Here is a 13,884-nt window from a genome sequence, read left to right on the forward strand (position 1 = left end):
GAAGTACGAAGTAGAATTAGATTTTACAATAAAACTTTTATATATAAGTTAGCACAATGAACTTTTACTGCAACATTCTACCTACGTCACAAAAAACTTAAACTTTATAGAAAGTCTACTTGTATACTTCTAAGTTGACATAAGGTTTGATCATACCAATACAATAATAAGACCACAAGCCTTCTTAAGGCTAATGCCAATAAAAAAAGATATTGTTTTAGGTATGATGATCGAGTTGGTATTACCAAACAAAATATTAAGCTTTAGCTTGTCTCAAGGTCTACAAATGTCTACGCGTATCAGTTTTGTAGACTTCGCAAATGTTATCGTTTGTTATACACTTTTCAGAAAGGGAAAATTAAAGAATACACACTCAGAAACGTGATGCTTTTTATGTAAAAATATTAAAATTAAACATAACTGAAATATAAAAACTAAGAAACGGTAGTTTAAAATATATATATAAGGAAAACAATACATATCTTGATGCTATCCATACCCATCACCCGTTTGTTTTTAGTTTTTTATTGTACTTAAGTATTAGAATTTTAAGACTCTTACTGCTTTTTTGTTGTAAAAAAGAAAAAACAATAAAAAATCACATTTTAAAAAATTCATTAAAATTTATAATTAAAATGAATCAAAAAATATAGATTGTTATTAAAAAGTTACAAATATTAAAAATTATAATAATATCAAGTCAAACAATAGTTTAATACATTATAAACATACTTATAAACTAAACTTTTAGCTGTACGTATAATTGCATTGATTTTTTAAACAATAATAACAAAAACCAGATGTTTATAGCTTCATAATACCTTGGTACAAACCTTTTTTGATAGTTTTTGTTTTATGACAAATCTTAAAAAAGATCATCGCTTATTAAAAAATTAAACTCATAGTAGCAACTATAAAATATTACTTTTGTATGAATAATACAAAGTAGTTTAAATAAATGCATTTTCAGATATGATATTAGAAGTTGATATCAATCCGTGAAATCGATTAGTTTACATGTAATCGTATCACAGCACTTAAAGTAAACATAAAGAGTCAAACTTTGCAGATTATAAATTGATAAGAATAATTAGACTAGTGAGTGGTTATGCGTTTATTTTGATGAAGTTTTGCTCGAACTGTTTCTTTACTTACGCATATCTTTAAATATTATACTTTCAAGTTTAAGAATGAAGTTTAAAAATCGGTTCTTTGAATACTAACTATTACTAAAGTTTAAAACAAATTATCTTTTAAGAACAAGTTAGTAAAGTTTGTAATGTTTAATAGGTTTAATATAAACTTAAGAATAACAGACTAAAAAGTTAAACTTTCTGATAATGAATTAGAAAAAAAAATAGCAAATTCTATTGACGTATTAAGCTGATGGTTTACAAACAAGAGTTTTTGATTTATTTTATTATTTGTTATATATACTTTAACAGCATTTATAATCGTGAAATCTTTCGCATTTTTAAAAAATAAGAACATTTAAGATTTTTATTTCAAATAAAAAACATTAGTATTGTCTATAATAACTTTAGTGCATAACATAACTGAAATTTACAAAAATCAAAAAACACCTGTCTGTTATTCATTAGGAAATATATCTACGTAACAAGTGTTTTGAAAATCCAAACATTGTTTTATGTCTAAGTAATTTTAAAAAATTCAGACACTAGTAGTACATTTTTTAATAAATGCTTATAAACTGTTAAATACTGTTTTAGTATTGTTATATTGTTCTGTTTTAAGCATTTCTCTTATAAGGGAAGTATACATTTGAAAATTTAAGTATATTTTTATTTACATTAAACAGTTAGTTTAAATTTAGTCGAAAGTGAAATAAATAGAAAATTTAAATTACGTCATTTAGAAACCGTAATCTTTCATTTTAAATATCTTCTATATTAAGGAGTCAATACTATAGTATATAGTGATGCATATATTCTAAATTTTAGTGCTTATAAAATCATATATAGAAAAAATTAAATGAACTAAGTACAATTTCTGTGTAGCAATAACTAACTTTAAACGTTAATAATTGAAATCGCTTTTACATAAATTGTACTGTAATTTAGTTATTATAGTTCTTTAATAATTTTTCTCTTTGAAGAAAAACAAATAATTGATTTATTTTAACAGTAAACCATGTCAAACTAATAGTTTTTTTACTTAGTTTTGCTTATAGATAACAAAATGTTAACTACAACTGTTGCTAGACTTTAGCTAACTTAGTAATTAAATTTATAAGCTTTTTTATGACATCAAACAAATTTTTGCAAAGGAATAAGTAAGATTATTCAGCTTAAAAAAAAATTATGTATTATCATAAACATTTGCTTAATAAAAAGTCATTTAACAAGAGTAAGTTTTTACCAATGGTAATTTATCTTACCTTTTATACTTTAACGCTTACAAAAGCGCAAGCAAACAAGATTTTACAAATTCAATATTGATGGTAAACATGATTAAAGCTAAGTAAAATTATTTAGCTAAGCAGAACTAATGTTTTACATTAACTTTATTAGACATATTTTTTAATAAACATAACTTAAATTAACATAATTATACTCCTTTACTTTCTTGTATATTTTAAATCTACTAAAAACAAGTGCTTAGCGTATTAACTAATGCTGTAAATTTTGATTTAAAGGTTCATATGAAGAGCATAAATACTGCATAAATTTATAACAATACTTGAAGTAAGCATTCTTGTCTTTATAAAAGACGTCACTCTAAAATTTGTACAGTCCTTTTTTATATTATGATGCTTTACTTTATTGGCTTTATTATTTTATCCTAGGTACTTTTTCTAAACCTTATGTGTACTATGTCTACTTAATGTATCATGAGACGATAAATATTATCATTTTTTTAAAAGAACTATAACTTTAATTACGTTAGTTCTTTTTAACTATTTTCAAACTAAAAAAAAATATTTTCGAAAGGTTATAGATTTATGTATTAGATTATAATACATTTCACTGCGCATACAAATAAGAAGCCTAATGATTGCAGTTAAATATATAAAATTCTTTGCATTTTCTTTGCTTAAAGTTTATTTAAATTTAACAAAAACACTGTTTTTTTTTAAAAAGACATAAAATTGACGATAAAAAAATTGTATATGAAGTTTGCGTCAGATATTTCTGAGTCCATGCTTTTAAATTCAAACTACTTATCCACATGTTCAGTGTTATTTTATTGTATAGTTTTTATTTGTTAAATATAACAGAGTTTTAAAATTTTAAATTTCTAGAGTAAAGTTGATCTTTTTAGGTTGCATATTGTTTTATTAAACACATCATTTTGATTTTGTTTAGTTTTAAATTTTTAATAATTTTTATTACTAAACAAAAAAAAAAGTATATGAATTCCAACTACTTGAACCTCAAAATACAACAAAACATTTTTAGAAACATTGAAAAAGTTAAGGAACATTAAGTTTGTTATATTTAACAAATACATTTACTGAAATCTAATAACAATGAATTAATAATTATAAAACAGAGTTTTTTAACTTCCTAAAATAGTACATTTTTTTTTTAGTTAAAAAAATAAGTTTTTTAGTAATTTCAATAATATGCAGAAAAAGAATGCTTATTATAAATTTAATATATTAAAATATAGTTTTCAGATATAAGAATTGAGTAGTAGCTCTATTTCGCAGCGCAGGTAACAGCGCTTACCAGTAAAATGTACTTTTTGTAGACAAGTTTAAGCTAAGCGTACAAAATGTAAGCTTTTCTAGTTTACAACATTAAACACGCACACATTGATATGTAACAAAAACAACTGTTCAAAATTTTAGATGGATTTAAAGCTATGTTTGAAAATCTATAAGAGAGGTTGTTTTTTTTTACTAGTAAGAAAATGAACTTTTATTAAAAGTTGCACGTAACAACACTTTAAGTTAAGTAATAGCTTTTAAAGTATTTATTTTCTAATCAACATTTTATAACTAAACTCAAAATTTTTTTATTTTCTTTTAAAAACAAGTAACAATGAAGAGGTGTTTTTATCAAAGACTTGTTTTTAAACAAAATAAAACTGATACAAACTAATTGAATAAGTGTTTTGCAGTAATTTTAGCACTAGTCTGTTAGAGTATAAACTTTTGTTACTAGGTTATTATTATTTTTAAGCTTGAAAATTTGTACAAACCAATTAATCATTTGTTTGAATAATTTTTTAGAAACACAACTATTTGTACAAAACCAAAAAGGTGCATCACGAAATTCTTTCAAAAACTAAAAGAGTTCATAAAATAAATATCATACAGTTTAATGACGTCATTTGTTACTCACACATGTTTGCTTAATACTAATTAATATCAACTCCTCGTTGTCGTAAGAAATAATTTGAATAAGTTTTTTTTTTTCAATTTTTAGCGCTGCAAAAGTGCATATAAAATACAAAAAGGTATACTTTAACATTTAAATTTAAGTCATGGTTGAAGTAATCAAAAAAAAGTTGATTTTTAGTATGACCAAGCTATGATTGTTGTTTAAAATGGTATTAAACAATTTCTTAAATGTTTAAAGTGTTTTGATAACTTGCCGGGAACAGGTAACTTAACAGTTTTGATAAATGTAAGTAATTTACTCATTTTGCTTAAACTAATTATAATTTTTAATTTAGTTTCTAAGTTCATATATATTTTGAATGTGGTTTAGGGTTCTGTACTAAAAATAATTTAGGAAAATGCAAGTGATTTATTTAAAATAAAATAAAAACTATAATTAAAAAACGATATGAATCAATGAAACAAGTCTTGAGAATTCGAATAAACATTTTTAATTACAAATGTATTATAAGTTTATTCTTTCAAAAATTTATTTTTTAAACAAAGTATACCAAAAGATTCAATCAGTATGTCATAAACACAGCTAAATATATTTTGTTTTGTTTTGTACTGCATCATTAAAAGTGATATTAGTTATTTATATATTTATATCTTATCATATATTTTATATGATCTTAAAGTATTAGTAGTTGTATTAGTACGTTATCTAATAAGTGAAAATATTTTTTTTTATTTTAATACTTTTTCTGACGTCACTGACAGTTCACGAAAACTTGCTATAATAATGTATATATAAAATTGCACTACTATGATAGCAATTCGTAGTTGCAACCAAGTTTAATTAGTAACCACTGCTCGTATAAATATAAAGTCTAATGAAAATAGATAAATTTATAGAGCAAAATCAAAATCAAAGTTGTAGAATAATTTCTTTGCTTTAAAGATTATCAAAACTTGCTACAAAAAAAAAACAAAGCAATTGCCAAAAAAATGTGTATATAAATGTTAGTGTCACATTTCTCTGTACATTGTGTATTATTAAAGTAATTATACTCATTTTCAGCGGTGTATTATGGTCTGATTTTTATCTGTTTTAAATAAAAGAGTTGGTGCTGGACTCTTTTTTAAATCTTTTAAGAATACTTATATTTAGTTGTTAGAAAGCAAAAGTAGTACAAATGTTAAGGTTTAAATAATTTAAAAATAGTTTCTTAAAGTTTAACACTGCAAAAGAGAAATATAAAGTTAAAGGTAAACTATTTAGTTTGTGTATTTGTTTATTTAAGATGACATATTAGTTTTGATTAGTATCAAATTATTTCATACTTTGTACTAATAACGAAAAACAAATGTAGTATATGAATTTTAACTATTTGAACATCAAGATATAAGAAATGTTCAAAAATAAATTAATTGAGCATAGTTTTGTGTGTAATATTATTACAAAATTTCTATCAAAAATATTGCTTTACAACTGTTTCTCAATTACACGTTGATCACAAGAAAATAAACTAACAAGTAGCAAAAAATAAACGTTTTATATAGTTTTAGCTGGGCAATTAGGTAATTAGTAAATTCAATTAATTTCAGTAATTTTCAGTGATATTAAATACCATTAAACAAAATTCAACAATAACAAAGAGGCACGATATCAAGAAAAAAACATAACAACTTATAAAAGCAGTATATGTACATTAAACTAAAGTCTAGTCGATTAAGATTTCAAACAAAGTTTTTAAGTTTGTAAGGTTTGAGTACGAAATACAAAAAGTTAGAATAAACACTAAATACACAAATTGCAGCAGTTTTAATGTTTTTATTCTTACTTTTATCTAACATCTTTTAATATTACTGAAAATTGACATTCATAAAACAAATGCCTTCATTAAGTTGTTATAGTATATAAAAACTCAAAATGTTAACTCTTTATTTTCTAAATACTTTACTCTTTGTTTGTTTTAGTTATGTTATCAAAAATAGGTGATTTTAAGCAAGTTTTTAAACAATAACAAACGATCTCATTAGTAATTTTTATTTTTGTCTTATTTAAAAAGTTTAGTTTACTTTTTAAACTATGTTTCTATTTAAAAAGCTTCCTAATTGTTTTATTATTTTGTTATTAGAATTCTATTCTAAAACAACTATTTAAAATATTTAGTTTTACCACAAACATATGTGTTTTGTATTCATAATGTAAACGTTTTTTATTTAAGATATACTAATTTTAATACTTAAAAACATTTAATAGCAATAGTTTAGGATAACTATACAAGCTTTTCAAAAGTTACTTAAATAATTGTCATATTCTAGTTTTTTAAGTCTAAATTATTAAAAGAGATATTTTTTAGAATAAACAAAAAGTAACTTTTAGTAGTTTTTTGTATAAAAAATTATTTTATACACATTTAATTTTTCTAATTAAACGTACAAGTTTGTTCAAAAACATGTTAACTTTTTAGATAAATTATCATATGAAAGTATAGTTAAAGACTTGATATATTTCAATAATACTTACATAACTATTGTAAATGCTTGTTTATTCTAATAATAATTTTAATTCTTAATTTCAAGAGCTACTGTGTTTTTATTCAAAATTAAATTTTCAACGCAATAACAGGCTCACAATATAACATCGTATACTATAATTTAAAACATTAAAAAATGTAAGCTTCTAAGAATGACAAATAAAAAAAAAAGAATAATATTACAAACATAAACATGTAAAATTACATTATTTTTTAATAATAGCCAAAAACTTTAAATATTTTCACAAAAAATTAAAACTTTATTATAAATTTAAAAGAGGTTAACAACAGCTTGTTATCCTGTTTTTCAATAGAATTTGTTTAACTTATTTTAATTATTGTTTAAGGTTAATATATTTTACCTAAGAATGTTTATAAGCGTATTTTTAATAAAATTTGTGTTGTTTAGTTACAAGCTTGTGTATAAGGCAGATTCAATTACCCTACCATGTAGTCGTTACTAAACACTTTATTGTCAATAAGAATTTATAAAATTTAAATTACGGTAGAAAATAGTATAGTTTATATAGAAAATTCTAAATAAACAAAAAATTGATATTTTTTTTAACTTTTGACGAAAAAATAAAATTCATTTTTATCAACTTTTACATTAGAATATAAAAAATTTTAAAGAGAAACAATTCCTCATATATTTAACTTGTTAAATTTCATTATTATTTTGCACTGCTGAGTTTGACTAAAAATATAAGTTCAATGTGATATTTTTCACTATAAGCAAGAAAATTTACGATAAAATAATATAAAAACCCAAACCTCTGACGAACTGAAATCCGGTTAAGTATAAAAAAAGCTCAATTCAAGTTTTAAGATTTTATTAACAAAACAATATTTTACTTGTTTGAACGTGAAACATTTTTTTTAAACTGATAATTCTCAATAGAATTATTTTGAGACTTTTATTGTGATCTTTTAAGTAAAATGTTTATAATAAACAACTAAAATAATATTATGTTTCATGCTCACTAAGTGAAGTCATAGAAAAACCAGCAACTGTTTGCTTCATCTTTTTGTATAAATTTAAGCAAAACTGCATACAACACATCAGTCATTAATTCCTTGAATTTTCAGCGCAGTTAAGCGCTTACAATATTTTTGATTAATAATTGGTATTTTATCTAAGTTATACTAATCTATAAAATTTGTTAATAATGTGATAAATGCTAACCATAGACAACAATAATCGTTTAAAATGAAATATGCTTACACAATCGATTATATCTATGGCAATAGATAAATGCAATTTTCAAAAAATAAATTCAATTATATTTTATACAATAATAATTAATAAAATTTTATATAATTGAATAATAATTCCAATGTATAATAATTGATATGTCTCAAGCAACTATATATTATATACTGTAAACAACTCTCTAAATCCATAGTCAAAGTGTAGTTAGTGCTCTAGATTAACTACATCCTTCATGTACTAAGCAGGAACCAAAAACTACTGACTTATTATGTGTTGTTAGCTCTATTAATTATGAAGTTTATTTTAAACATAAGCAAAGCTAGCGTGTGTTGGTTTTAAGTAACGCTTCAAAAATTTTTTGATGATTCAAATAATACTAAGGTTTTTTAATCATTTATACTTTGCGAACTGCTTAATTAGCATTAACTAAGTTTTGAGTCGAAAGTTTTACTCATAGCCTGGAAAATCTTAAATAACAAAATACATAGTTAAAGTTCTCAACTAACACTATGGTTGTAAATAAATAATTGTGTTAGACTACCTTATTATTATAAGTAGGTAAAATTTATTTTTAATAACTTAAAAAAAACCTTTTAAACTTAAGTGTATGAAATTTCTTACTCGTCATTGTATATAATATGTAATTGCTAATATATAACAGTAGGATATCAAACACAACAAAAAACTCTTACTAAATATAAAAATTAACAGTTGATAAATAAATTAAAATATTTGCAGCTAAAAATGCTTAATTTTTTTTATTCACCCTAGGTATCCTAGCTTTATTTGTTTAACAATGTTTGAAGGAGAGCTTTGAGTTTTTAAAACTATATTTTCAAAATATTTTTACGCTACAATTCATTTAAACAAAAATGAGACTAAATAAAATATCAGCCAAAGTTAAATATCGTGTAAGAATTTATGCATACACTAAATATTTTAACAACTTAGTTGATTCATATTAAAAAATATTAAAAGCAAACTTTTGCTAAATAAGACGACGTCAATTAAAGTTTTTTTTTTTGTAGTAGCAGTATTTTAATTTAAATTTGATAACTTATTTAGTTATTAATTATTTAAGTACCTACTTAACTAAATTACTTCAAAACGATTTCATTGAAAAATATTAGTATAAAACAAATAGAATATGCAATAAAAATTATATTTTAAAGCAAGATCATATGTTAGTCATAATGAATATTGAAATATAAAAAGAGCAAGCAAGCATTTAAAAGTAAAAGTAAAACCATTTGACACAAAAAACAATAAGCTTTTAAGAACCGAAAAACTGAAATAAAATTAAAATATTCATATAATTTAGTTACGTCATTTGTTACCTACAAATGTATGCTTAATACTAATAAAATAAAGCCCAATTGTCGATCGAAGATTACAATTGTCGATCGAAGAATGTTTGTAATTTTTAGCACTTACAAAGTGCATATAAAAAAAAGCAAGCTTTATGTAAAGTCTTTACATTAACATCTACATTAAAGTAATAGCTATTTAAAAACAGTATTATTGATAAGTTCTGAAAATAAAAATTAATGACTAAATATATAAATTAAAACAGTTTCAATTCGTTTTAGCTAGAGAAAGTGTTTAGAATAGTTTAAATTTTTTAACAACCATTATTACAAATAAAAAACTCAAAATCTAAAACATAAACAAGCTAAAAATATTCACAACTATTATAAAATAAAACTAAACTATGATATTTTTTGCTAAACTTGTAAATAAAAATGCACTTCAATACTTGCTATAAACTGTAATATTAAAAATGACTCTAAATGGTACTCTATAAATATATTTTAAAAACTGAAGCAATCTTTTCTGTTATTTTAATGAATTCAGATAATTCAGAGAACTTGAGGTAGAAGTTGAACTTCTTAGTTAACTGTCAATTTAACCATGAGTAGTTTTTGTTTCCTTTCACATAATTATGTTTACAAAAATGTTTTAAGAGAGTGATTTATTTTATCATTTAATTAAAAGTTTTTGCTGTATGCATATTTTAAACAGAAAATTGTTCCAAAATTCTATTAGTCTTCTCGTTCTTTTAAAAAAAAAATATATAATAAAATTCTTTTAAAAATCTTAATGTTGCTCTAACAGCTAACGCAACTAATCAAGCTCTAACAAAAGTTTAATGTTTTAGGCCTAACTAACTTTTGCATAACTAAAGAAATTTAGGAGAGAAACTATGCCTTTTATACTTAAACTTTTATAATAGATATTTCGCGATGCCAAGTTGAACTAAAACAAGAGTCGGTATTATTTCAATTATTTATACTTACTTCAATGTCGAAATTTAAACTGCAAGAAAAAAAGAATTACCACAAAATTTCTAACAAAACTCAAAGCTCTTTCCGAACTGAATGCTAATACCACACCAATAGAAGTAAATTATAAAAAAAAAGTTTACTATAAAATATTAATTTTAATAGTATTTTTTGGAACAAGCTTGCATCATGACGTCATTAGAAACCTGCAACACTTCACTTTATATATATATATATATATATATATATATATATATAGAAAATCTAATGTTATTAGGATTGAGAAGCTCCATGTAGTTTTTAGCGCAGTAGAGCGCTCACAATTATTTTGACTAAAAGTTAGTACTTTACTGAATAAAGTATGATTAATTAAAGTATACATTAATTCTATAAGTTATGTTAGTTTTGTGATGTATGCTGTAAACAACACTTAACCTTTCAAGTAATGTTTATATAATCGATCATTGTTTTCTTTGGTTTTTTAAACCTATGAAACGATATTTTTTTAGAACTTTATCTAATATGTATTTTTTAAATATGTAACTTAATATAATTAAGTAATATAAATTATGCTACTTTATAAATTTTAATTTTTAAATGGTTGACTATCAATTTAATAGCACATATACGCTTACTCTATAGTTTTATGTTGTCTCTAAGCATCAAATTTTTAGTTACAAATTTAGTAAATAATAACTGTTAAAAAATATAGTATTTTATCATACAAATAACGCAGTAACTGCCTCAACTACCAGGGTTTTAAATAAAAATTGTCGACGTTTTCTGAAATTCTAGTTAAGCTTTTATACTAAATAGTTTTATTAAATTATTTAATTATAGAAACATATAAAGTTAAAGTCAAAGTGAATGGATTAATGTCAATATTAAGACACTTTATTTATAAACTAACATGTTTACGTGTAGAAGTTTTAAGAATACAATTTCTGTAAATATAAAAGGCCTACTATCAGCCGAATTCAGCTACGCGTAATTGTGCATAGAAATAGAATAAGCACAGTAATTCAATAAATAAAACAAACATATAAAAAGTAAAAATAAAAAAAATTAAATTCTTTCTGGTTTTTGTTTCTTCTTCTTATTTGCTCTTTTAAAGTGTTCTAATTCGTTTTCTTTCAGTTTTTTATTATTAAAAAGTTAGAAGTATCAAAATTACAAATATTCGTAAAAAAGTTTTAATTTAATCACTAAAAAAAGAAAATTTTATGTTTTTCAAAATAAAAAGAAAAAATAATTACATTTTATTTTAAATTATCTCTTATAATTTGCATACAATGAAAATACTAATATAGTATTTAATTATGTATTTGCTATATACTAAAATCACAAATGGATTGCGAATATAATCGTTAACGCTTTACTAAAAAGAAAAAATAAAAATCTGTTTCGTTTTAAATTTAAGAAAATTAAACGATGAGTTACGAGTTTTGACATCATTAAATGTTTTATCAAACAGATGAATTTTATAAATAAACAGTTCGACTTTTAATAAAAATAAAAAATTATACCACTTTAAATCGTTCTTAGATGTATAATTTGAGACTATTCAAAGTAGTTATATAAAATTTTTTGATATTTCTTTATCCAAGCAGTAAACAATTTGTTTAAATTGAGAAACGATTAATTATAAATTATGGTAGCTTAAATTACCTGATTTTATTAGACTATTTTTGAAACAAAAATGTGTGACCTAAAAGCTCTACTTTTTTTTTAATAAACATTATAATCAAAGTATGTTTTTGTTCGAGGTTTGACCAAGTATACTTTTAAGGTTAATTTTTTTTTCTATAATAAAACCTTTATTTAAAGATAAGTTAAAAATTACAGAATATAAGAATATAATACTGTAAATCTAGGTACAAAAGAGTGGTAAAACACAATAAAAAACACAAGCTTTATATAAATAATAATGAGCTTTTTAATGATATCTTTCTTGTAAAAATCCATTACGTTTTGGTATATAATAAAGACTGAAATGTAACTTGTATAGTAAAAAATATTCAGGTTAGGTAAAAAACAAATTGCTGTACAACCTTCAAAGTATAATTTTAGTTTTTTATTAGGTATTGCGCTAAATATTGCCACTTCTAAACCGTAATCATTTACTTCAAGTACATTTATATTCAAAAGATTTGTTTTCGATATAAATTTTTTTTGTACTTTTTAGCTTTTAGTGGTTGCATGAGAACATTTTACATTTTTTTCTATAAATTAACTGTACCAAACGCTAGCTTTATTTTATTTAAAAGACTTGCAATATGTAAATTATTTTGTTGTACAACCTTCAACCTGTAATGATTTTTTATAGTAAGTGCTGTACTAGATTACAAATAAAAAGAGGAAAAATTTCAAATCAAAACAATTTGTTTTCGATACAATTATATTAAACGGTCGATATCAATAATTAGCTAGTTTCTATACTATAATTTTTAAGCTTTACGTACCACATTCTGATAAAAATTTTTATGTTAATTAAATATTTGCTAGAACAACAAACTAAATTAAGTATAAGGTTTATCTAACATACCTTGTCAGTGCGTTTTTCTATTTTAAATAGAATCACATTTCAGTCTTTTTATTTCAATTTACAAAAAAAAATTAACAACACTGTATTACTTTTAAAGTATATTAAATTTTAAAACCATATAAATAGATAAATACTAGGTTCCTTGATATATGATATAATTTTAAGTTAAAGTATACACTTATCTTAACTAAACTTGTTAACTCAAAAACTAAAATAACTTTTTAATTTTTTGTTTAGTCAATTATTTAATAATATTTTTTAAATAATACCTTTTATACTACAATAGGTTATGCATCTTTCATTTTGTAATTTCAAATACATTAGAAATTATATGATTTTAGACTTTTACAAAAGCATTGTATTTCAATACTTTAATAAAATACTTTTTATTTAACATAATGAACATCCAAAAAAAATATTGAAATAAAATTACATTGTCATACATCATATGAGAAAAATATTTTAGTTGAATCTCGGAAAAAACTTATATTAGACTACATTTATTATGGGTTAAAATATCATAGTGCTATTTAAACCAAAATTTATCAATACGTAATCCCGTAAACATTTGCTTCATGAAATCTTATATTTTCGTTTTATAATCCCTTTAAATTAAGAATCCTACTAAAGCGTTAACGAACAAAGTTTTAGTTATAAAATATTAAAAGATAGTATTTTAGAAATATAGAATATGCTTTTATGTTTAATAAATTGTACGTAATTTGTACTTTTAAAGTCAACTAAGTGGTTAACAAAAAAAGTTTAAGTAAACAAACTTTAATAAGTTTACATACTTAAGCTTGATGAATTCTACTCAAATTATTAAAAAAAACTAGTATAAATTAGATAAATTATTAAAATTTGTATATATATAAAATGTATTTAAATTAAAATCAACTAATATATTAACTTTATTTTGTAATTATTATTAATGTTCAAAGTTTCTTAACGAAAGTTTAAGATTAACATTTAAAAGATACTATAGAAATTTTGTCTGTTTAATAAAGGTA

Source organism: Thalia democratica, chromosome 2 (genome assembly GCF_965202585.1).
Source record: "Thalia democratica chromosome 2, ktThaDemo2.hap1.1, whole genome shotgun sequence".
NCBI classification, from domain to species: Eukaryota; Metazoa; Chordata; class Thaliacea; order Salpida; family Salpidae; genus Thalia; species Thalia democratica.